This window comes from Palaemon carinicauda, chromosome 4 (assembly GCF_036898095.1).
Source record: "Palaemon carinicauda isolate YSFRI2023 chromosome 4, ASM3689809v2, whole genome shotgun sequence".
Lineage (NCBI taxonomy): Eukaryota > Metazoa > Arthropoda > Malacostraca > Decapoda > Palaemonidae > Palaemon > Palaemon carinicauda.
This window is the reverse complement of record NC_090728.1, coordinates 36716933-36744271: the sequence shown is the minus strand read 5'-3', so window position 1 is coordinate 36744271 and position 27339 is coordinate 36716933. Positions and strand designations below refer to the sequence as shown.

General features: G+C 42.0%; 1 long non-coding RNA gene across 2 annotated transcripts; it reads right to left on the bottom strand.

Moving 5' to 3' along the window:
• Window positions 1-25053, bottom strand: LOC137639899 (uncharacterized). Of its 2 annotated transcripts, XR_011044282.1 has the most exons (3): window positions 24844-25053; window positions 4895-5245; window positions 1-873 (listed from the first exon to the last, which is right to left on the bottom strand). It is a non-coding gene; the product is annotated as an uncharacterized lncRNA (long non-coding RNA). The 2 variants fall into 2 exon arrangements; XR_011044281.1 differs by lacking the exon at window positions 1-873 and having other exon boundaries at window positions 4613-5245.
• Between the last annotated feature and the right edge of the window lie 2286 nt (window positions 25054-27339).

Here is a 27339-nt window from a genome sequence, read left to right as displayed (position 1 = left end):
TCCTCAAGTTCTGCCTTGTATGGTAAACTATCAATCTCCAAATGCAATAGTTTTTTTTTTTTAAAGAAACTCATTTAAAAATCATGCAGTTATCCATGTATGCCTTTGATTCTATAATAAAGCTTTAAAGCAATACATTTCAAATAAGTGACAAAAGTAAAGTTCACTAAAAAAAATTAATGTTTTAATAAATCTTTCTATGTACTATATCTCTACCATATGAACTACAAAAATATAATTTCAAGATCTTAAATATCTTTTAATCTTAAGATATATTAGTTTTATTAAAAAAAAACACATTAAAAAAAATTGTTTCATCAAGGATAGAATCATTTCATACTAAAACTTTGATTATAGTTCAATTGAGATGGTCCCCTTAGCTCTAAACCACTTATAAAACTTGATACATGCAAGCTACTGATTATACAATAGGACAATAGTATCACTTAATAATTTCCTATTAAAAAAAAAAACAGCAAGAGTATTTTTAATTCACAGCTATACTTAAGGTGTTAAGAAAATATATACTGTACATGGAGGCAAAGCTAGTACTGTATTAAGTTATATAGCACAAGGAAATTTTGCATTTTCATATCTGGCATTGAAAACTGACCCACCTGAGACAGCCATGAATGGGTAGACATAGTTTAGCGGTAAATGACAAAGAACAAGATAAGCTGGTGATGGATGCTCATCAGTGGTATGACCGTCTAAATGTTATCTTCAACATTATCATGTGTTTATATGACCTCCAATAAATGTGCATTACATTGGTGCTCGTTCATTTTGGTATAACTTGCATCTAACTTCTTATTGCCCTAAGCCTTCAGTAGCTGTTATCATCATCATGTATTTCAAGTCAATCCAGGAACCCTGTACGAAAAGCATATTATCCGTTACCACTGAACCCAAATCTGAATGAGCATCATTACATGTACTGCTACATATCTTATGAATCTTGTTTTGATCATTAATGAATAGTGTTGCTAGAGCATCTTCAAAAATTCTAAAAGCAAAATCAGCATCTTATAATTTGTGTAATATCTGGTTTCTATGCATTCACAAGTATACCACACATTTATTAAATGTCTCATTATGACTTAGGTGAAAGTTCATTATAGTTAGCCTGCTGCACTTGTTTAAGTCATTCAAGCTTAGGTACTGTGCTGTATTACTTTCTTAGCACTATGTCACTTTATGAAAGTTCACAATATTTTATCAATCTACCTTTGTGGTGTACAGAGTTTATTTGTAAGGGTTTCTTCTGGGAGCTCATCAAAGGTATTAACAAAAAAACTGATTTTAGATATTTGCTACTATTGGCCATCTCAAACTCCTTAAGATTGCATTAAAGTAAAATTCAGCAGAATAAGAACTAGAAATTATTTTTCTTTACTTAGATTCACCAAAAAAAAAAAAAAAAAAAATTTCATCACTAAAGCTATACTAGGCGTTAAAAGTAGTGACTATCAGTCTGTTGGATGAAATAATTTACAACTTTTCGTAACTAAAGTAACTCTTGTAAGTTCAACGCTAGATAATAGTGATAAAAAACTAAAACTACATTATTCATTGTGAAAATTAAAAAATCACATTTATGTAAGCAGATACACTAACTTAACTAGACCACTGAGCTGGAAATCTCAACTCTCAAGAAGCTAGTATGAGTATCATAATTAGTTTGTTATTTCAGTTCGAAAGCAGTCTTATGTGTGCAGGGAATCCAAGAGCTAATTCTAAAATAATTCTGTAATTAGTATAATTTAATGGATCTGTTTATAAGACTAATATATATATGTAATTGCATAACCATTTTCAATTTCCTACTCAGCTGTGTATTACATAGATATTTCTAAGTTTCTTTACTCATTACATATTAAGTTTATCAATTTGGCCCACAACTCAATTTGGCACCCCTCCCAATATATGGGAAGCATTATATCCACAGACCTGTGAATTGAAAAGCAGCAATGAAAGAGAGCTTATTTTCAAACTACCATCACCTTAACATATTCTTTTTGTAGTTGTACAGTAAAAAAGCAATTATTGAACTATTCTTTAAAATACCTAGATAATAATAAAGAACTATACAGGTTATGTTTTGAACAGAATTTCTTATGTTAATTTGTTGGTTTTGTAATAATTGAATTTCATGAATTATACACTGTTTCTTTAAACTGTAAGAATTTTAGGCATTAATTCTAAAATGACAGATAAGAAAGCTACATTTAATGTGATGATGTACATGTACATTCACAGCACATAACTTTGAGATTGAACAGCCAGGGAAATACAATACCGATGTACTATATATCAAGCTAATTGGGATGTTACAAGGTACGTTATCTCTACAGCATAGATCACCATTATTAGATGTGAGCATTTTTTCAATATAAATAAACCAGGAAGGAGGGTGACTTCACCTGCTGAACCAATGACCAGCAGCCACAAGGGAATTAGCTTCAAATTTAATGAGTGAAGGAAAGAACAATTCAAGGTGAGTGAGGTAGTGGTTCACTGTAAAAATGCATCAGTAAAATTCAATTTTAATGGAAGTACAGTACTGTACATCATACACTTTATCTGGGAAGTCAAAACCATCCAAAGAAAAGATAGCAGACTAAAGTCTCATTTGCAAAATTTCTCTTATATCAACCGACACATCTCATTATAATCAGATTCTATAGAGACCTAAAAAGACTTATTCATGACAACTCCTACCATGATAGTAATAATCGATATTTTCAAGTTACCTTACATTGAAAGGGTGGCAAATGAACCTGTCAATAAAAAGGGTTTATCTCTAAAATTATATACTAATTTCTATTTCCACAGAAATGAAAGAGCAATATGGAAAGTAATCAAAACTTGACTTTTGATTTTAAATTTCATAACACATCAAATTCTCTGTAAAATGAAACCTACAAACCATGAGATGGTTATAATAAAACTTTTAAACATACTGTATCTGAATAAACTGATATCGTGAGATTTGTGTTGTTTTCTGATGATGTTATAACTAACAACCTGACCTTCAATACCAATAGGAATTGGGATAATATTACTTTTAATACTATTAAGAGTACTTAACCTTTCATAGGTTAATTTTTCTGAATTCTGCCTTATTTCAATTAAAATCAGTATAAATGATTTAGAACCTACTACAGAACAGATTTCACAGCTATGTGTGTAGTCAAAATAGAGAACAAAATATAATTCAAAATATCTGTTGATAAATTCTATTTTTCTTGTAGTATACAAGAGTTAAAAGTTTATTCCGGAAGACTCTTAATTTTCTCATGTTCGTTGAACCTTTCAAAAGCAGAAATAAGCTCCTGAAAAAGTGCACAAATACAAATGGTAGAAGATAGCACCAACCTTGTTAACATTTGATTAGCCAACCTGAAACTTTAAGCAGACATTTGATTATTGACATTAGGCTTATTGAATTCCAACAGTATTCTCAAGAGACTGCAATCTTTGGACTAGTAAATAGAAATCCTTTAACCACTACTTCCACAAAGGTGATGCCTCTAAGGCCATTTTTTACTACATGTTTACTAAAAAGTAAATTTTAATCACTTAGCAGAGACAGGACCATTTTTAGATTATCATCAATTGATTTTTTTATCTTTTTATAAATTTTCCACACGTTTTCACATTTTTAATATTACTGTACTGTACTGTATTTAACCATAAATATGATTCAGTGTATAAAAAAATATCTAAAAGACAGTACCAGACGTTACTTAAATAAATTTCAATTTGAACATCATGAAAATGTAGCTATTACAACTCAAATACAAAATCAATAAAAGAATATAGAAGTTAAAAAGTATCGCTTCTTTTTAACACTACTGAAATTCAATGAAAGAGCAAATGTATTCCTAATATTATTAAGTCAAAGTAAAGGTATTGAAGATAATTATAATGTTCCAAAGCCATAAAAGACTAATTTACTACACTGGTAAAACTTTTACTCTGGTAATTTTCTTTTAATAAAGGTTCAGAGAAAACACAACTTTATAAGATACAATAATTTGCATATTTCCCAGCTTTACAAATCTGATTATTTTATTTAGAAATAAATATGCGCGTGTTTATTAACTTCTATGAGTATTGAATGTTTACTTAATATTTAAAAATCAATTTGCACTTTTCTGTCACTTTATGATAAACATATGCTTCATCTTTTCATGCCTATATCTATTTTCAGTGATGCTTAATACAGTATTTCATTAATTTTTGTACTTTATATTTTCAAATCTCATTTAATTCATTTTAAACATATATTTTGAAAATGACCAGTAGGAATATATCTACTGTATGTAATAACAAATATTGAATCTGTTTTTAATTCTTTTAATCTATACTTAAAATTCTACTAAAATTATTGGTTTGCATCTATTGCAGTATCAAATACTTGAATATTGAATAGTCTTGATTGTTATAATCTTTATCTTAGGGGTCACCATCCTTGTGGAATATGCATAATTAAAGATGTTATGTTACTGTTTTCAAAACTACAACCATTTCCAAAACTTAAGATGAAAAAAAAAAAAAAACTCATACAAATATGGGTAAAATAACATACCAGAATAAAAAATATTCAGAATTAAAGGTAAGTTGTACAACTACAACAATTTTTAATACTGCAAATAAAAAAAATTCACAATTCATTTATATGGTAAAGCTAACATACCAAATTAAACAACCTTTAAAGGGAATAGAAGCAAAAACAGTACTTTTAAGTCAATTTGAAGAAAAAGAAATTTCCATTCACTGTACTGTATTTCCAAATTACTTATAAGAAAATCATGACATTTTCCACATAAATTCCTACTTTTCTAAGTACAAAAATTACCAAAAGCAATTAGGTGGGAGAAAAACTCACGAGGTTTGACAGCACCAATGATAAATTCACTTCTGAGACTGGTCCCACCTGCCACCTTTATTTCTTGGCCTATAGACACCTTTAACAATGGTGGGTACTGCATTTCTCTTAGTCCAGATAAGAATACAAGCTGACACAAATAAGCTCCACAATAACAATTCTGCATCCATGGCAGTAAGGAAGCTCCTGATTACATCCAACAGCTGTTGTAATGGTTGGTTGGTGGCAGGAATATCCATTGTTCCAATGGTTCCAATCTTCCGCAAATATTCAACAAGGGGAGCGTGATCCACAGTGAAGACTGGCAAATAATCAGCATCAACTTCCCGCTTCCACCACAATCCAGAAGACCTGTTGAAAGTTCTACAGTTGAAGATACATTACAATTTTGGATTAAAATAATCATTTAATTACCAAAATTTTTTTCCTTACAGTCTCCTGTGAAATAAAGTATCATCCTGAAAAGCTTCATCTACATCTAGTAGGGTTAACAAGCAAATGGAACTTTTCAGTTTTTAAAAGGTAAAGGATCTTATAGATTCCTACTTTGCTGTAGTTTCTTTATTACATAATTTATTTCCAAATCCACAAATGGTAAGATGTTTGGAAGATTGAAAGACGTGCACGTGTTTAGGGGTATGGCTAACGGTATGTCTGATCATTTTTTGGTGGAAGGAAAATTAGTTGTAGCAAAAGAGTGGGGGAATAGAGTAGGTGGATGTAAAAGGGAGCTAGTGAGGGTTGAAGAGCTAATAAAACCGGGGGTAAAAAGTAAATATCAGGAAAGGTTGAAAATGGCATATGATGAGGTGAGAGTAAGAGAAACTGGTAATTTAGAGGAGGAATGGAAGTTAGTAAAAGAAAATTTTGTTGGGATTGCAAGTGATGTATGTGGCAAGAAGGTTGTTGGAGGCAGCATGAGGAAGGGCAGTGAATGGTGGAATGAAGGAGTGAAGGTGAAAGTGGAAGAGAAAAAGAGGGCTTTTGAAGAATGGCTGCAGAGTAATAGTATAGAGAAGTATGAAAAATATAGAGAGAAAAAGGTGGAAGTAAAGCGCAAGGTACGTGAGGCAAAGAGGGCAGCTGACCTGAGGTGGGGTCAGGGATTGGGTCAGTCATATGAAGAGAATAAGAAGAAGTTTTGGAAAGAAGTGAAGAGAGTAAGGAAGGCTGGCGCAAGAATTGAAGAGACAGTGAAAGATGGAAATGGAAGGTTGTTAAAAGGAGAGGAGGCAAGGAAAAGGTGGGCGGAATATTTTGAAAGTTTGCTGAATGTTGAGGATAATAGGGAGGCAGATATAATTGCTGTTCCAGGTGTTGAGGTGCCAGTGATGGGAGGTGAGAATGAGAGAGAGATAACAATAGAGGAAGTGAGGAGAGCACTAGATGAAACGAGAGTAGGAAAAGCATCTGGTATGGACGGTGTGAAAGCTGAGATGTTGAAGGAAGGGGGTGTGACTGTACTTGAATGGTTGGTGAGATTGTTTAATATGTGTTTTGTGTTGTCAATGGTACCAGTAGATTGGGTTTGTGCATGTATTGTACCACTATATAAGGGTAAGGGAGATGTGCATGAGTGTTGTAATTCAAGAGGTATTAGTTTGTTGAGTGTAGTTGGAAAAGTGTATGGTAGAGTACTGATTAATAGGATTAAGGATAAAACAGAGAATGCAATCTTGGAAGTACAGGGTGGTTTTAGAAGAGGTAGGGGTTGTATGAATCAGATTTTTACAGTTAGGCAGATATGCGAGAAATATTTAGCAAAAGGTAAGGAGGTGTATGTTGCGTTTATGGATCTGGAGAAAGCATATGATAGAGTTGATAGGGAAGCAATGTGGGATGTGATGAGGTTATATGGAGTTGGTGGAAGGTTGTTGCAAGCAGTGAAAAGTTTATACAAAGGTAGTAAAGCATGTGTTAGAATAGGAAATGAAGTGAGTGATTGGTTTCCGGTGAGAGTGGGGCTGAGACAGGGATGTGTGATGTCGCCGTGGTTGTTTAACTTGTATGTTGATGGAGTGGTGAGAGAGGTGAATGCTCGAGTGCTTGGACGAGGATTAAAACTGGTAGGCGAGAATGACCATGAATGGGAGGTAAATCAGTTGTTGTTTGCGGATGATACTGTACTGGTAGCAGACACAGAAGAGAAGCTTGACCGACTAGTGACAGAATTTGGAAGGGTGTGTGAGAGAAGGAAGTTGAGAGTTAATGTGGGTAAGAGTAAGGTTATGAGATGTACGAGAAGGGAAGGTGGTGCAAGGTTGAATGTCATGTTGAATGGAGAGTTACTTGAGGAGGTGGATCAGTTTAAGTACTTGGGGTCTATTGTTGCAGCAAATGGTGGAGTGGAAGCAGATGTACGTCAGAGAGTGAATGAAGGTTGCAAAGTGTTGGGGGCAGTTAAGGGAGTAGTAAAAAATAGAGGGTTGGGCATGAATGTAAAGAGAGTTCTATATGAGAAAGTGATTGTACCAACTGTGATGTATGGATCGGAGTCGTGGGGAATGAAAGTGATGGAGAGACAGAAATTGAATGTGTTTGAGATGAAGTGTCTGAGGAGTATGGCTGGTGTATCTCGAGTAGATAGGGTTAGGAACGAAGTGGTGAGGGAGAGAACGGGTGTAAGAAATGAGTTAGCGGCTAGAGTGGATATGAATGTGTTGAGGTGGTTTGGCCATGTTGAGAGAATGGAAAATGGTTGTCTGCTAAAGAAGGTGATGAATGCAAGAGTTGATGGGAGAAGTACAAGAGGAAGGCCAAGGTTTGGGTGGATGGATGGTGTGAAGAAAGCTCTGGGTGATAGGAGGATAGATGTGAGAGAGGCAAGAGAGCGTGCTAGAAATAGGAATGAATGGCGAGCGATTGTGACGCAGTTCCAGTAGGCCCTGCTGCTTCCTCCGGGGCCTTAGATGACCGCGGAGGTAGCAGCAGTAGGGGAGTCAGCATTATGAAGCTTCATCTGTGGTGGAAATGTGGGAGGTTGGGCTGTGGCACCCTAGCAGTACCAGCTGAACTCGGTTGGGTCCCTGATTAGGCTGAAGGAACATAGAGAGTAGAGGTCCCCTTTTTGTTTTGTTTCATTGTTGGTGTCGGCTATCCCCCAAAATTGGGGGAAGTGCCTTGGTATATAGATAGACAAATGGTAAACCAATGATTTTCTCTTCAAGTGTTATGCACTAATGGAACCTTCAACCTAAGAAAGCAAAGGTTTTCATTCTTTTAATTAAAAAACACTTTGTCCACAGCAAATCTAATAATCCTGCTGAGCCTAAATTGTTGTCACCATACACTTCCTTTCTGAAATATGATATTTTGATTATAAAATAAATTTTTGAATATACTTACCCGGTGAATATATAATAGCTGACGTCTCCGACGGCTCGACAGATTCCAAAAACTCGCGAGCGATCGCCATGAAGGTTGCGGGTGTGCCCACCAGCGCCGACTATCGGCCAGATACCGCATATACTTGTAAACAGCTCCAGTTCTTCTCAGTCCCCTAGGTCTCTATCGGGGAGGAAGGGAGGGCCTTTAATTTATATATTCACCGGGTAAGTATATTCAAAAATTTATTTTATAATCAAAATATCATTTTTAAATATTAAACTTAGCCGGTGAATATATAATAGCTGATTCACACCCATGGTGGTGGGTAGAGACCAGTATTAATACAGTTTACGGCGTATATGCTTAGAGTTTTTGACAGTTATATCATAACAAAACCCAAATAAATATAGGTACCTGGTAAGGAAGCTGACTCTAACGATTACTCTGCCTTGTTAGTCCGCTTTCCTCACGAAGCCCAGCCATCCTCTCAGGATGCTGAAAGACTTCCAGGAGCTGTTATATCCAGGGCGACAACCCATACAACAGGACCTCATCAAAACCCTTAATCTGGGCGCTCTCAAGAAATGACATTCGACCACCCGCCAAATCAAAAAGGATGCGAAAGGCTTCTTAGCCTTCCGTACAACCCAAAACAAGATTAAAAACATTTCAAGAGAAGATTAAAAGGATATTGGAATTAAGGGAATGTAGTGGTAGAACCCTCACCCACTACTGCACTCGCTGCAACGAATGGACCCAGTGTGTAGCAGTCCTCATAAAGAGTCTGGACGTCTTTTAAGTAAAATGAAGCGAACACCGACTTGCTCCTCCAAAAGGTCGCGTCCATAATACTTCGTAGAGATCTGTTTTGCTTAAAGGCCACGGAAGTTGCTATAGCTCTTGCTTCGTGCGTCTTGACCTTAAGCAAGCAACGATCTTTTTCACTCAAGTGAGAATGAGCCTCTCGGATTAAAAATCTAATAAAATACGATAAAGCATTTTTAGACATAGGCAATGAGGGCTTCTTAACTGAGCACCACAAGGCCTCAGCTCCACCTCATAAGGATTTGGTACGAGCGAAATAAAACTTAAGAGCTCTAACTGGACACAGTACTCTTTCAAGCTCGTTGCCTACGATCTCTGACAGGCAAGGTATATCAAACGACTTAGGCCAAGGACGAGAAGGCAGTTCATTTTTGGCCAAGAAACCAAGCTGAAGTGAACATGTGGCTTTATCTGTAGAAAAGCCGATGTTTTTACTGAAGGCATGGATCTCACTGACCCTTTTAGCCGAAGCCAAGCACACTAAGAAAAGCGTCTTGAGGGTGAGATCCTTCAGGGAGGCTGAATGCAATGGCTCAAACCTGTCGGACATTAGGAACCTTAGGACCACGTCTAAGTTCCAACCAGGAGTTGACATACGACGCTCCTTAGAGGTATCGAAGGACTTAAGGAGATCTTGGAGATCTTTATTATTGGACAGATCTAAGCCTCTATGTCTGAACACAGAAGCCAACATACTCCTGTAGCCCTTAATAGTGGGAGCAGAGAGGGAGCGAACATTTCTCAGATGCAGGAGAAAGTCTGCAATTTGGGTTACAGAGGTACTGGAAGAGGAAATGGATGATGACTTGCACCAGTCTCTAAAGACTTCCCACTTCGACTGGTAGACCTTGATGGTAGATGCTCTCCTAGCTCTCGCAATCGCTCTGGCTGCCTCCTTCGAAAATCCTCGAGCTCTTGAGAGTCTTTCGATAGTCTGAAGGCAGTCAGACGAAGCGCGGGGAGGCTTTGATGAAGACTCCTTACGTGGGGCTGCCGTAAGAGATCCATCCTTAAAGGTAGACTCCTTGGAACGTCTACCAGCCATTGAAGTACCTCTGTGAACCACTCTCTCGCGGGCCAGAGTGGAGCAACCAATGTCAACCTGGTCCCTTCGTGAGAGGTGAACTTCTGCAGCACCTTGTTTAGGATCTTGAAAGGTGGAAAGGCATAAACGTCCAGGTGAGACCAGTCCAGCAGGAAAGCGTCTATGTGGGCTGCCTCTGGATCTGGAACTGGAAAGCAGTAAGTTGAGAGCCTCTTTGTCAGAGAAGTTGCAAAAAGATCTATGGTGGGTTGACCCCATGTCATCCATAGCTTCTCGCACACAGTCTTATGCAACGTCCACTCCATGGAGATGACTTGTCCTCTTCTGCTGAGGCCGTCCGCCAAGACATTCATTTTCCTTGCACAAATCTCGCCAAAGGAGAGATGTTACTTGCCTTAAATGGAGTTCCTTCTGATCCGTGGATCAAAGACCCGAGCCTTCCAGACTGTCCAGTGGAGCTCCCTAACCCAAATCCGATGCATCTGAAAACAACACATGGTTTGGGTTCTTGATCGCAAGAGAAAGACCTTCTCGAAGTCTGATGTTGCTGTCCCACCAAGTCAGACATGTCTAGACTGAGTTGGAGATTGGGAAAGAGATACTCTCTAAGCCCTTCTCCTTGTTCCAATGGTTTAGGTGAAATTGGAGAGGGCATAGGTTGAGTCTCCCCAGAGAGATAAACTACTCCAGCGATGAAAGAGTTCCCACGAGGCTAGATCAAACTCTTACAGAGCAACTGTTTTTCTCTTGCAAGTGAAGGACTTTTAACAGAGCTTGTTCCATTCTTGCGGGAGACGAAAAGGCCCGAAAAATCAGACACTGTATCTCCATTCCCAAATAAAGAATAGTCTGGGATGGGGTACTGTAAGTTACGACTTCTCTACGTTCACTATGAGACCTAGCTCCTTGGTTAGGTCTAATGTCCATTAGAGGCTATCCAGACAGCGATATAATGACGACGCCCTGATTAGCCAGTCGTCAAAATAAAGGGAGGCTCTGAATCCTCAAAAAATGTAGAAAGCTTGCTACATTTTGCAAGGGCCTTGTAAAAACAAGAGGAGCAGGAATGAGGTCGAAGTACAGTGCTCGACATTGGTACATTACTTTCCCGTCCACAAACCTCAGATGTTGTTGAAAGTTTGGATGAATCGGGATGTGGAAGTATGCATCCTGAAGGTCGAGAGAGACCATCCAGTCGCCTTCCCTTAATGCTGCCAAGACAGATTTGGTAGTCTTCATCGTGAAGTTTGTCTTGACAATGAACACATTGAGCGCACTTACATCTTAAGTACTCCTGCAGTGAACGTGGCTGCCAGATCATTGGAGCCATCCCTGATAGCCTTGTTCCTACAGAGAACGTGGCTGTCAGATCATTGGAGCCATCCCTGATAGCCTTGTTTATGCATGACATAATTGTACAGCAAAACTTCAAACACTCGAAAAACTCCTAACAGGAGATGGTCTAGCTCTGAAGCCGACCATAAAATCTTGGAGCGTCTCATGGCCAGGCGACGGGGAGAGTCTATGAGGCTTGAGAAGTCTCCCTGGGCAGAGGCAGGAACTCCCAAGCCGAGAACTTCTCCCGTGTCATACCAGACGCTCGCTCTATAAGCCAGTTTAAAAGGAGGGAAAGCAAAGGCTGTCTCCCCCAAACTCCTCCTGGTGATCAACCAGTCGCCTAGCAAACGTAAAGCTCTCTTAGAAGAGCGAGAGAGCACTAGCTTAGAAAACAACGGCTTCGAAGTAGTTAGGCCTAGTGTAAACTCTGACGAAGGCGAACGAGGAGCAGCAGTTACAAAATGGTCCGGACAAAGATCCTTAAAAATCAGCATGATTTTTTTAAAGTCCATAGAGGGCTGAGCAGCTTTAGGCTCCTCTCCGTCTGACAAAGTCCCCAAAGGAATATCAGTAGGAGGGGGATCAGCAACTTCCTCATCTGAAGGAACCTCGTCCGACAATTGCCGAGTCTCATGAAAAGGAGAGACCTGCCGCGGTGGCAATGCTTGACAGGCAAAGTCCACACGCAAAGGAGCAGCAGTAGCAGTCAAGGAAGCGACGTCATGTCGCTGCTGAAAGGACTGACCAGCAACAACAACAGGAGTTGATGGACGCTCGACGTCAAGTCGAGACTGCCTTGACTGCCTAGACTGAGCAGTCAAAACAACCCTTGACTGCGGTGCTTGACGCTCAACGTCAAAACAAGGCAACTGAGCTGGTTGGCGAACGTCCTGAACGTCAACACGAGACTGCGGCAGCGGCTGAACGTCAACACGAGGCTGCGGCAGCGGCTGAAAGTCAACACGGGACTGCAGCGAGTGAGGATCCAAGTCACGTGACTGACGTGACAAACTACCGACATCACGTTTCATAACGTCAAAAGGACGAGTAAATGCTCGTTTGGGCGGCTGACGGCCAGAGTCTCGTTTAGCGTAGCGGCGACTCGAAAGCGAAGGTTCATCGTGAACCTGCTCAACGTCATACTTCTCCATAAGGGAGGCAAGCTTAGTCTGCATGTCCTGCAGGACAACCCATTTAGGATCAACGGGAGTCGGAACGGGCCGAGACGACAGTAACGTCTGTGTTGGCAAAACATTGCCTTTACCGCGACCCTCGGACCCCGTGTTACGCTTGCTTTTAATAGGCGAACCGTCTTCCGACGACTGCAAAGGGTCAGAGCTGTCCCCATGGCTACAGCCAGGACGCTGGACCTGTCCTGAAGGGACTGACTTTCGCTTAAAGGGTCTAGAAACCTTGCGCCAAGGTTTCTTTTGCGAAAAGTCTTCGGATGACGAGGAGAAACTTCGTCTCTCCTGTCTTATGGCAAGGACGTGCTTGTCGAGCAACGTCTGATACCTTTGAGGGAACGTCTGTTCGTTGGTTTACACTCCTCACTCCCTTAGGTCCTACGACATTCCTTCTCCCTGGTGCATGGGAGCCTGAAAGAGGTCTCGGACTAGGCAAGTGACAAGCACGAACAAACGAACCCTCCGCAACACAGCACATGTTTTCTAGCACTCACTTCACTGATATCGTATTTTTCAAGAACTTCACATTAGGCATGAATAAAACTGATATCTACCTGAAGCACGCAATTCTCCCTTACATCAAAAGGTTATAATTGCGAAATGAGTCGTATAATGTAAGCACATTAGTACAAAATGAAACACACATGCAAAAATCAAAAAAACATATACATATATATCGAATAAAACGGAAATATATAAAGTTAAAAAGGATCAGTGACTGGGGAGGAGACTAAACTCTAGTTCATTAAAGACTACGTTTTCAATCTCTCACCGTACAGTGCCTTGGGACGAGAATAAAAACTAAAAACGTTTTATCCTTTCTCCCCGTACAGAGACTTGGGACGAGAGTAAAAAACTGAATCGAGAACAACGTTACTCGCTCCCAAACTCCTTACTTGGGACGAGAATAAAGATCGGATCGTTCTCTCTTTCTCTCTCTCTCTCTCTCTTGTCACACACAAGAGAATTGCCCACTCACCCTTCGTCAATAAACAGGTTATTTGACCAAAGGAAAAAACTGAAAGGACTAAGAAATTGAAAATTAACAAGTTCCTTTAAATTAGTATTTAAAACACTTCAGTTTGAAAGAAGAATGAACAAAACGTCAAAATCTATTTACTCTTTCTGCAAAGTGAAACCGTGATTCTCTCTTTCTCTACCGTAACGATAGAGCGCAAACTGCGTAGCATAAATAAACCAAACGTTAGTTCATCTTTGAAAAAACAGCACGAAGACTATTCAAAGAATATCTTTCTTAAAATATTTTCTAAAAAAATATTCATTTCATAACTCTTACAGAGCAAATGATTTAAACTTAACGAAAATAAAAGTTGAATGGGCTCAACGTTGTTTAACTTCGGTTTCCAAGTTAGGACCGCCTACATCTCGGACTAGGGGAGGAATAGGTAAAGGCCGCATATAAACAAAACATAAAATTTATCTTGATGTTTAGTATAAATGGAAAGCTAATCGAAAAGGCCTAATAAAGGCGGGTGAGATATAAAATATATAGAGGAAAATCTATAATTATCAACAATAATTTATAACGTGATAAAATAATTACTAAAAGCCTAAAAACACACTTCCGTACACTGAGGGAAGGGTCGGCCATCTTTACTCTATGGAAAAACCAGAGATAAAAAAGCAAGGGCAAAACACTTTTACTCTCCTTTCAAAAGCATTTCTTTTGAAGATAGTATTGAATAATCCAACACGGCGAAAGCAATAAAACCAAAACCAAGTACTTCACCAATTCGGTAGAAAACTCGAGGTCATAAAGCGAGTGGAATCGACTTGTCGATGAAACCGACAGAGAAGAACTGGAGCTGTTTACAAGTATATGCGGTATCTGGCCGATAGTCGGCGCTGGTGGGCACACCCGCAACCTTCATGGCGATCGCTCGCGAGTTTTTGGAATCTGTCGAGCCGTCGGAGACGTCAGCTATTATATATTCACCGGCTAAGTTTAATATTTAAAACTTAAAAGATGGAGGAAGCAAGGGAACAAACTGGCTGTAGTATGTGTGTTAAAAAGTACCATTTTCTCTATAACACATTTGTGTTCCTTTGTATCCATAACTTTGTTGACATTCTATGGATTGGTAGGACTATAAGGAATAACAGCAGATGATCCCGAGTTCAATCCAGCATATGATTACGAATGGAGTAAAGGCCGCAGAGGCCGAGGCAGGACCAGAGGGCAACGTCGTGGTAGAGGGAGAGGACAAGGAATAGATCAGCCTCCAAAACATCCTAAGCCCGATGGAGGCAGTGCCTCTGCCATGGGAGTGTCCTTCGGTGAAAAATTAGGACAACTAGTCACCAAGATACTAAGAGATGATGCAGAGGAAAGGGTAGCTGATGATAGAGAACGGCTGACTACTACATCTGACAATGAGGAAGCAACTGAAAGTGCCAAAGAAGATGGATCTATTGAAAAGCGTCTTCAAGTTACTTGCCCCCGGGGACCTGGCCAGCGGGTGCCAGTTCTGCCAGAGAAGATGCGGCAGAGTCTTGCTAAGTTGCCTCACTATTCTAGGTCCATACCTCAGTCAGACTCTTCGTGTGTTGTTAAAAAGAAGGTAAAATCTGTGAAAGATGAGGGGGTAAACCACATACCAAGAGGGCCTATAGAATGAGATCTCACATTATTCATCTATGCAAGTTTTGCATCAGATATAGCTATTTGTAATGACATTTTTATAATAAAATTTTCATTGTGAAGGGTTGGTATTTCTTGTTGAACGAACATCACATTGCGCTACAGCCATCATTCACTTTTATTAAACATTTTAACAACTCGATACTGTTATCCTTTGCATTAAAGGATTTGGATGCTATAACTGTTTTGGAATTCTATTGGAGAATATATGTCTGTGTAGTTAATAGTTTAACTGTGGAACAGCTGAGACAGGCATATAAAAACTAGAAAAGGGAGAGTTTGGCATCACAATAAATATAATACAAAGCTAAGTTACCAGTAAAATACCTAATTTGGGAGTAATTTGTACTTTTCATAGCATACAAACCTGAAGCTATTTAGAGGGGACCAATGGAAAAGGTCTCCGTGTCCCTGTGAGTTACGTCTTGCAGGTAGTGGGCCGCGAAGGTCGATTGACGCTTCCACACGCCCACTTGCAGTACCTGCCCACAGATTAGCTTCCTTGAACGCCAGGGACGTAGCAATGTCATGAGTTCTGGGTCATTATGATGCAGGAGGGTCTGGATTGAGAGCCAAACCAATTGCCTCTGATCCAGGAGGAAAAGGAAATCCTTGTGACCCTCCTCTCGACCTTCCCCGTGTTGGCCAACAGTGCTGACATGGGGGAGAGCTGCTGTCGTCCTCTTAAGGTAATGCCTCAGACACCTCACTGGGGAAAACCCCAGTTGGACTGGGTCTTCGGTTACAGAATGAAGACTATCCGGAATGGGCTGAACCTAGGGTACAGCACAATCGGATTTTGAGTCTAAGCGATCAACTCAGGGACGCAGCTGAGAATTACTTCTCCCCATCTCCTAGAGTAGGAGACGTCAGAAGATAGATCATACAACTCACTAACTCTATTGGCCGAAGCCAAAGTGAGGAGAAAAGCCGTCTTCCATGTGAGGAAGCGATCTGTTGCCTGGCATAAAGATTCATAGAGAGGGGCCTTCGGAGACTGAAGGACCCGAACCGCGTTCCTAGGAGGAGGTTAAGTTCTGATGGGGGACAACTCATCTCAAAACTTTGTATGAGAAGAGGCATCGAGGGGAGAGATCCCCCTTCCACGACATCAGTCACAAAGGACCAGACACTTCGCCTGGAAGACCGACGCTAAAAAGTGTCTGACGTGTCTAGACATCCTTTCCGCAACTCGTTGCGAAAGACCTCCCTGAGAGAGGAGGTGTTGGAGAGTTTCCAGGCGTGAAGTCGAAGCGAAGCTGTTTCAGAAGATTGTGTCATGGAGGAAGTTCCCTCAGGATCTCCGTCGGGAGGTGCAAAAGGTCTGGGAACCATTCTGCGTGATGCCATAGCAAAGCTATTGGAGTCATTGATAAGTTCTTGCTTATTCTGACTTGGTTGAGGACTTTCTCACCAGACTGAATGGGAGAAAAGCATACACCTCTAAGCTGTCCCACCGTTTTTGAAATACACCTTGCTCGAGAGCCTGGGAGTCTGGGATTGGGGAACGGTCGAGCGGGAGCCTGAAGTTCAGGGCGAACAGGACCACAATCAGGGGACCCAACAAAGTTAAAACTTTGTTGACTACAAGATGATTCAAAGACACTAGAACCCCACTATCTGAGTGAACCTGCTCAGATTATCTGTTAGCAGATGGGGGAACCTAGCTGTCCTCTGTCCATCTGAGTATTTCTACTGTTGGATGGTTCTCTAAGAGAGTTATATGCTGGTAACTTTCCGAAGAGAGCATCAGTTCCAAAGGGGGGATGAAAAGATTGGGCTCTTTGCGGAGGTTCTCGTCTGCCACCCACCATCTGTGGTTCGTCCAGAGGGGTCGGGAGATTGCATAGCAAGAAAAACATCTCAAGATGATGTCAAGACATGCAACTGCTTACACATTTCTGCTATGAAAGGGGGATCCTGTCATCCCTCCAACTTCCACCACTCTAGTGGGGGCTAGCCGAGTAAGAATGATACAAAACGGCAAACCAGGTAGCCAGTACTGCTTATGTTATTATAGCAATTCAGTAACTACCAAACGCAACCAACTATTGCCAGAAGGAAGAGATTGAGACGTATCTTCAATCTATTGTTGGATGGGTAATAAGTGCATGAGTCTATCTACGGACCAGTAACAAAGAACTGTGAGTAGGACAAGCATACAGGCGTAGGCCGATTTAAAGTCATGTCTGGGTCTCAGTAGGAGAACGCTGATAACGTTCGTAACCGAGATTCCTCCTTCTTAAGATGAAAAACGTTTGCGTTTCTTTGGCTCCGATCGGAAAACTGGCATATGTATTTTATGTTCCCAATTAGGAAACAGATACGCTTATGAGAGGTTTTTGGTACAAGTATTTGTAGAGACTAAGACCTCTGACTGGAAAGAAACAAAGAAAGTGCCTATGAAGGCAGAACGTAATACAGTATGTCTGTTTACAGAAAGGTAGACGAGTAATGCACTGTATAACATAGTTTCAGTAAGGGATATAGCCATACAACTTATTAGAACGGAGTTCAATTGTAAGATGTACAGTAATCCCTCACATATCGCGGTTAATGGGGACCAGAACCGACCGCGATAGGTGAAAAACCGAGAAGTAGGTTCCTTCCCTATTTTTTGAATACGTACATTTTTTTAGTACATGTACATGTATATATAATATCAATAAGTGTATATTAACCCTATAAATGCATATGTTATCATTAGAACATTAAAGAATCATGTAAATAAATACAGTATTGATAATATAAATTATATACAGTACATAAAATAAAGTACTGTACAGCATAAATACTGTAATATAAATACAGTATTTAATACATTACGTATACAGTACTGTATGTACATTTAAATTTATACATAAATAATGTATAAATAATATAAAGAGTGTAAGTGTAAATGTACATGTAGATATAAATAGTGTACATGTATATACTGTAGATATGTTTTTAAACTTTTATTATTTTAACAAGATACGTAACTCACCTCTAACAATGACGATGATCTTGATAAATGACGATGAAACACCTGTGCAGTGTGATGGAGGTGAAGAAGATGAAGATGATTTACTGCACAGGTTAATAAGAGCTTTACTACTCCTCTAGTGACGCCTCATCGTCAGTTGATAGAGGCGGTGGATCGTCAATGACAGCTTCCGATAGAGCTGGAGAAAGTGCAGGAGGCGGTGTAGTGGCTCCGTGGGAAGCCGGAGAGGCAGCAGGAGTATCTGATGCTTCTGCAGAAGGTTTTCGGCGCACTAGGAACATCGTGATGGGAAGTTGTTGATGTTGTTTTTTCATCTGAGCAAAGATGCTCTTGTACAACGCCATTACACCGTCAATACGTTTACTAAATTCGATGGCTCTGACCATATTATTGTCTATTTCCTGCACCCTTTGTTGCATAGCCCGTGCCTTGTTGCAGAGCTCTTGCAGGCTGTCCAAGGTAAGGCCACGTTCTTCAGCTTCGTCGTCGTCGCCCACGTCGGCTGCCTCTTCTTCTTCCTCACTCGCTGATCTTGTCATTTCGACAAGGTCCTCGTATGTTAGGGGCTTCGAGTGGCACTCGATCAGTGAGTTGACGTCTTGTCGTCATGTCAGAGAAACCTTCATTGGCTACTAACTGTGCCAGCCTCAAAGCCTTATCTACGGCGGAGTGGTGAACTTTGTCTGGCGTAAATCCCTCATAGTCATGAACAATGTCTGGCCACAATTTTCTTCAACTTGCATTCAGTGTATGCTCTTTCATCTCATTAAGAGCTTTCTGAATGTTGGCCAGGCACGTTGCAATGTTATATTCCTGCCAATATCTCATGAGGCTGAAGTCCTCGTTGCTTTTGTCGATCGAGACTAACCTTCTTTTCCCGATAGTCCGATATCCACATTGATAACGCATTCTCCATTTGCACAGTCGTCTTATTACGAGGAGTAACAACGCGCTTAGTGCCCTTGGAGAACATTATTGAGGCAGTTTTACGTATTTTCATTTCATCTTTTTAATGTAGTGAACCGTCGATTCATTCACTCCCTAATTGCGGGCAACAGACTCATAGCTACTGCCTGCCTTAAGCATGTCCAATAATTTCTTTTTCTCGTTCACCGTCATCATTTTTCTCTTCTTCTTGGGTTCACTAGAGGATGTAGAGGGTAGAGGACGTTTAGGAGCCATTTTCAAGGGCTTCACAAGCACTATTTTGCACTAAAAAAGCACGAGAAAACAGCTTAAAGTTCCACGTGGCAAGACTAAGCAACACGAGCGAGAGAGAACAATGAATGCGGTCTCCCTACGCAGGGCGCATGGCAGGGAGAGATGCTGGGTAAAGCGTCTCGGCTAATCAGCTTGCGAGATTCTGGAGCCGAGATGTCCAGCGAATCAGAGGTGGATTTTGCGTTGCGTGCCATCTCCGTGTTGATACCTGATATTCTTACATACTCTCCCTGCCTTCTGCTAGCGCCCGCTTAACTTTCGCACCATTTTTCTAACTTTTGATAATTTTTTAAAAAATCCGCGATGCACTGGGGCCGCAAAACTTGAGCCATTATTGGCAGAAAAATTGCTTACACGCATATGTACTTGCCCATGTGCGTAATCTTTGCCTCCGGGTAAACGTTTGCAATGAATCCGGTTGCGAAAATAATGTATGTGCGACGAAACGCAACATTATTGTCTAAGGAATACAGTATTTGATCGTCGACTAGCTGTAAAATTTTTTAGGATGTAACGCATATGCCATCAAACAAAATATACAGTTATGAGTGATCATTCCTCCTTTGGTTTGCCTATCCTCCTTGTGGGAGGGGAGGGGTGGGTTTGTAACGTGCATAAACATAATGAAAAGATACCCACGTTGCTTCTATAGTTCAAAAACATAAGCTAACACTGCTCCCTTGAGACTAAATGCTCGAGACAAAAACCCTGTAAGGATAAAATAAATAAAAAGTCTCAGAAGCCTATCGTGAAAAACAATAAGTTGGTATGACCAGAGCTGCAATGACGGGATGAGGCTCATTCAATCAATCTGTGGAAACCAAGTTTGTGACAATAACTTTACAGTTTTGTCTTAGAGAGAGAGCACATGCTCCAGGAAGTTCTTACGGCATTTATGAAGTTTTAACAACACCTGTTGTGGTTATGTAAAACTTCTCAGGAACGAGTGTTTCCCGAAAAGGGTGAAGTCTCGTATGTGAGGGTTTGCTTCAACAAGACCATAAATTAGGTTGCCATTGAAACTTTTCTCGCTAGCGGGAAAAAATACCGTCTAATCCAGGCAAGACCTGCCAGGGGAATTGAACTAGAATGTAAAATGTAAAAATTCTTCTTGCTGGCTTCCATCACGGCAGTTGAAGGTTCTTCAATGACGAGAGACGATCACGAGCCGCCTGCTAACCCAACTACTAGAAGTGGGAGGGTGGAGGGAAGGTGACGGTGATTCGTTCAAAAACGAAAGGATCGGTGGTGGCGAAACCAGCCTTGCTGTCGCATAGTAATTAGCTGGGAGTATAGAGTGATTTTACAAGGTATGCTATGCTGGATGACTCAGCCCGTATGGGGGGGGTGGGGGTCGACCGAAGTTTTTTCTGTTTTCTGGATCGCGTGAACCGAGAGATTTGGCATGACGAGAACCTAGGGGTTCTACGTAAAAGGAACTCGGAAATTGGTCAAGAACATTGTCAGGCAAGGCTACCCCGAGAAAGGAGCTACTATTGATCGTGAATCCATTTCGCGCGACCTTAATGAATCAAGAATCCACTTCACGCTACCCTAATGGATAAAAAATGCACTTTGAGCGACCCTAATGAATCGAGAATCCGCTTCGAGCGAACCTAAGGGATTGAGAATCCATTTTGCGGGACCCTAAGGATTGAGAAGCCATTTTGTACGACCCTTAGGGATCGTCGTGATGAGAACCCGCAGGAACTCTGTCACCGATTCCTGATGGAATTCCTCAGGAATCGTGTCGTGTGAACCCTACGCGACAAAAAGTATGACAAACACCCACAGGAACTACGTCATCGTTATCTGGAGGGAGATGGAAAACCTTAGGCAACGAGTTGTGTGGGTTCACGCGACCAGGGATGACGAAAACCCGCAGGAACTATGTCATCGTTACCTAGAGGGAGAAGGAATCCCTCAGGGAACATGTCGTATGAACCCTAAACAGTGTTCACGCGATGAGGATGACAAGAACCCGAAAGAACTACACCATCGTTACCTGGGGGAGATGGAATCCCTCAGGCAACGTGTCGTGTGAACCCACAGGGTTCAAGCGATGAGAATCAGAAGATTCTCTGATATGTGAGTCGACCAACTCAGCATAATGGGGGTCACGAGAGCTCGAGGATTCAGCGAGTCCTCTCCTTCTTGTCGCACGAATCCTTTGGGGGCTTAGAGTAACCATGGTTGCGAGACCCCGAAGGGTCAACGCTATGGGAAACCAAGGTTTCCCTGCCATGAGAGATCGAGGGCTCAATGTGACAAGAGGCACGAGAGCCCGAGAGCTCAGCGTAACCAAGGTTGTGAGACCCCGAAGGATCAACGCAACGGGAAACCAAAGTTTCCCTGCCATGAGAGCCCGAGGGCTCAACGTGACAAGAGGCACGAGAACCCGAGGGCTCAGCGTAACCAAGATTGCGAGATCCCGAAAGGTCAACGTAACGGGAAACCAAAGTTTCCCGGATACGAGAGCCTGAGAGCTCAACGTGACAAGAGCCTGAGGGCTCAGCGAAACCCAGGTTGCGAGAAACCGAAAGTTCAACCCAACGGAAACCGAAGTTTCCCTTGCCACGAGAGCCCAAGGGCTCAATGTGACAAGAGCTCAGCGAAACCAAGGTTGCGAAACACCGAAGGGTAAACGCAACGGAAACCGAAGTTTCCCTGCCAAGAGAGACCAAGGGTTAAATGCGAAAAGAGGCACGAGAGCCTGAGGGCTCAGCATAACCAAGGTTGTGAGACCCCGAAGGGTTAACGCAACGGGAAATCGAAGTTTCCCTGTCAACTGAAGTTTCTCTGCCACGAGTGCTCGAGGGCTCAACATGACGAGAGGCACGAGAGCCCTAAGGCTCAACGTAACCAGAGTTGTGAGACCTCAAAGGTCGGGGCAACGGGAAACAGAGGTTTCCATGCCACGAGAATATAAGGGCTTAACATGATTTGAGGCACGAAAGCCCAAGGGCTCAGCGCAACCAGGGTTGTGAGACCCCGAAGGATCAACGCAATGGGTAACTGAGGCTTCTCTGTCACAAGAGCCCAAGGCTCAACGTAACGAGAGGCATGAGAACCTGGGGGCTCAGTGTAACCAGTGTTGCAAGACCCTGAAGGGTCAGCGCAAAGGGGGAGCGAAACCTCCCTGTCACAAAAACCTGAAGGTTCAACGTGATGGATGGCACGAGAACAAGAAGGCTCAGCAAAACGATTGTTAAGAGCCCGAGGGCTCGTCGTAACCGGAACGCGAAGTTTCCAAGTCCCGAGAACCCGAAGGTTCAGCGCAATGGAGGCCCGAAGGTCTCATAGAGTCACAAAAACCCAAAGTTTCAACATGACAAGAGACCGAAGGGTCGAGATCATGCCAGCCCAAAGGTTGATCGGCACAAGACCCTGACGGATCAATGTGAGCAGAACCCGCAGGTTCATAAACAGGTCTCCTCACAGCCCAAGGAGGATAACATCTGGGATTGAGAGGGTCACAAACCCTCGCCCCTGCAAGCCTCAGAAGAGGAACGTAAAGCTGACTCCGCCCAAGGGGTAGACTGTTCCAGCTCGAGAGCTGTCTCCCCCAGAGGGAAGGTTCGTTCTCCCGAAGGAGAACTTTACTTACGGCAGGGCTCTACCTCCGCCCCTGGAGGAGAACCGAAAGCAACTGCCGAAGCGCATTCGCGGTCTTCTCTTGTGAACGAGAGACGTGTTCCCCCTAAGGTGAAACCTGCCTCAGAGTATGCTCTGCCACCGCCTCTGGTGGATCAGCAACATCGTCGGTGTCGGACATAGACTCGAGGTCCGACCGATGGGCTGCAGCGCCTACGACAACCTGCACCTCTAACACAAAAGCTGATCACAAGCTTCTCTCGTGAACGAGAGAAAAGTTCTCCCGAAGAACATCCCCTAGAACAAACTTTCCTCCAGCCCTATGGGAAAAAAGCGTAGGCGTACGACATATGTTGGTCACTGAACAATCTCTATCACGAACAAGAGAAGTCCTCCCAAAGAAAGACATCACCTAGGACAAGCTTACTCTCAGCCCTATGGGAAAAAGCGTAGGCGTAGGACATGTGTTGGTCACTGAACAACCTCGCGAAAGAGAGAGAAGTCCCCCAAAGGAGGAAGTAGCATTGGACTTGTGATCCCATGGGTGTTGGAAGGGGTCCACGAACACAGCCCATGAATACGAAATGGGGGAGTAAAACACGGAGAGCTTTATGTTCAGCCGCATGGTAAACAGGTTGATCACAAGGAGCCCCACAGGGCAAGGAATCTTTCTGCCACCAGAGGATGTGGAAACCACTCTGCTCCTACAACCTAACCCTGGTGACTGAGCGTGTACGCTAACACATTCCTCTTGCCTGGAATGTACCTTGCTAACAAATCTATGGCATGGAACGCTACCCATATGAAGCGAAGATACTTTTAAGAGGTCCGATGAACAGGTATTTGAAAGTATGCGTCCTTCAGCTCTACCAAAAGCATACCCTCTCCCTCTCTGATGGCAGACAGTACTGACCGCACTGCTTCCATCCAGAATTTCATTTGTAGCACAAACTTGTTTAGAGGTGAGGGCAATGGCCAGACTCCTGCCCCATCACATTCTCCATCAGGAAGAGTTGACTGTAGAAGCCAGGAGATCTGTCTCAAATGACTTTGAGCACGATCTCCTCCAACATCCCTTTCAGCTCTGCCGGAGAGCCCATTGCTTTCGTAGATGTAGGGTGCTCGATCAGAACAGGAGCTGGGAGAGGGGCATGTGGTCCTGGAAGAGTAGTAAATTATCATCCTGGATAGTCACTACCCGAAACTCGGCCCCGTGTCTTTGCCATGTTGTCCAGTGGTGACACAAGCCACCCGCAACTTTCGGCATGGAGAACCAACTCCCTCCCCATAAGCATGATCATTCCATCCCAAGAAAAGAACAAGGCACATAATTGAGGGCTGACGAAGGGCCAGGAAGGCTAACGAAAATAGAGAATCTGTTGGTACGGGATCTGACAGTACTCGGAGAGGAACACTATGCCTCTTGTGCTGTGGGTTGGGGTAGATGGGCAACCATGGCCACAGGGGATCAAGGCCATCAGTGGGACAAAATAAAGACATCTTATTTAGATACCAGTTGTTGAAGCATTTTGCTAGGAAAGAACTGGCAATTTAAATATTGGGATAGACGTTGACACTACACCAAGAAAAGCAATATGAACACCAGGGGAATTTCATAAACATAAGATATTGTAATGAAAATAAAAAACAAAATAAAATGACCTAAAATGTTTGTAGATCAATGAGGAAAGCAGCAATATTACTAAGAAAATGAATATTTTAGATTCAAACACTAGTTTGGACGAGTCGAGTTACTTCACTTACCCTTCTGCCCAGTTTGTGTAATGGTACAGGTATTTAGTGGCTTTGATATATTTTGGTGGACTATCTCTCCAGGGTGATGACGGATCAAGTAAAGCCACAACATCAGGTTGTCCTGACAGAAGACGATGTGCAAGCGATATCAACCAAGGATTTTGATTATAAGTTCCCAGTGCAGCAAACCACAATTGCCAATCAACTCTTGGCTGATGAGGAGCTGTAAGATTATCATAATTAGAATCAATAACACACATCTAGATGAATGAAAAATAATTATAACCAAAGATTTATAGAACTATTAGCTCTGTATCTTTAAAATTATTAATAAAAAAAATAGTAAAAACACATAAATTTTCTAATTTTGCTTTTAAGTTAATCAAAGAGAAGTACATACATACATAAACCAAGGCATTTCCCCAAATTTTTGGGGGGTAGCCGACATCAAACAAATTAAACAAAAAAGGGGACGACCTCTCCTCTCTACGTTCCTCCCAGCTTGACATGGGACTCAACCGAGTTCGGCTGGTACTGCTAGGGTGCCACAGCCCACCATCACACATTATCCACCACAGATGAAGCTTCATAATGCTAAATCCCCTACAGCTGCTACCTCCGCGGTCAACCAAGGCACCGGAGGAAGCAGCAGGGCCTACCGGAACTGCGTCACAATCGCTAGCCATTCATTCCTATTTCTAGCCTCTCTCACATCTATCCTCCAATCACCCAGAGCTTCCTTCACTCCATCCATCCACCCAAACCTTAGCCTTCCTCTTGTACTTCTCCCATTAACTCTTGCATTCATCACCTTCTTTAGCAGACTGCATTCATCACCTTCTTTAGACAGCCATTTTCCATTCTCTCAACATGGCCAAACCACCTCAACACATTCATATCCACTCTAGCTGCTAACTCATTTCTTACACCCGTTCTCACCCTCATTACTTAGTTCCTAACCCTGTCTACTCGAGACACACCAGCCATACTCCTTAGACACTTCATCTCAAACATATTCAATTTCTGTCTCTCCATCACTTTCATTCCCCACAACTCCGATCCATACATCACAATTGGTACAATCACTTTCTCATACGGAACTCTCTTTACATTCATGCCCAACCCTCTATTGTTTAATACTCCCTTAACTGCCCCAACACTTTGCATCCTTCATTCACTCTCTGACGTACATCTGCTTCCACTCGACCATTTGCTGCAACAACAGACTCCAAGTACTTAAACTGATCCACCTCCTCAAGTAACTCTCCATTCAACATGACAATCAACCTCGCACCACCTTCCCTTCTTGTACATCTCATAACCTTACTCTTACCCACATTAACTCTCAACTTCCTTCTCTCACACACCCTTCCAAATTCTGTCACTAATCAGCCAAGCTTCTATTCCGCGTCTGCAACCAATACAGTATCATCCGCAAACAACAACTGATTTACCTCCCATTCATGGTTATTCTCGTCTACCAGTTTCAATCCTAGTCCAAGCACTCGAGCATTCACCTCTCTCACCACTCCATCAACATACAAATTAAACAACCACGGTCACATCACACATCCCTGTCTCAGTCCCACTCTCACCGGAAACCAATCGCTCACTTCATTTCCTATCCTAACACATGCTTTACTACCTTTATAGAAACTTTTCACTGCTTGCAACAACCTTCCACCAACTCCGCATAACCTCATCACATTCCACATTGCTTCCCTATCAACTCTATTATACACTTTCTCCAGATCCATAAATGCAACATACACCTCCTTACCTTTTGCTAAATATTTCTCACATATCTGCCTAACTGTAACAATCTGATTCATACATCCCCTACCTCTTCTGAAACCAACCTGTTCTTCTAAGATTGTATTCTCTGTTTTATCCTTAATCCTATTAATCAGTACTCTAGCATACACTTTTCCAACTACACTCAACAAACTAATACCCCTTGAATTACAACACTCATGCACATCTCCCTTACCATTGTGTAGTGCTACAATACATGCACAAACCCAATCTACTGGTACCACTGACAACACAAAACACATATTAAACAATCTCACCAACCATTCAAGTACAGTCACACCCCCTTCCTTCAACATCTCAGCTCTCACACCATCCATACCAGATGCTTTTCCTACTCTCGTTTCATCTAGTGCTCTCCTCACTTCCTCTCTTGTAATCTCTCTCTCTCTCTCTCTCATCTCCCATCACCGGCACCTCAACACCTACAACAGCAATTATATCTGCCTCCCTATTATCCTCAACATTCAGTAAACTTCCAAAATACTCCGCCCACCTTTTCCTTGCCTCCTCTCCTTTTAACAACCTTCCATTTCCATCTTTCACTGTCTCTTCAATTCTTGAACCAGCCTTCCTTACCCTCTTCACTTTTTTCCAAAACTTCTTATTCTCTTCATATGAATGACCCAATCCCTGACCCCACCTCCGGTCAGCAGCCCGCTTTGCCTCACTTACCTTGCGCTTTACCTCCAC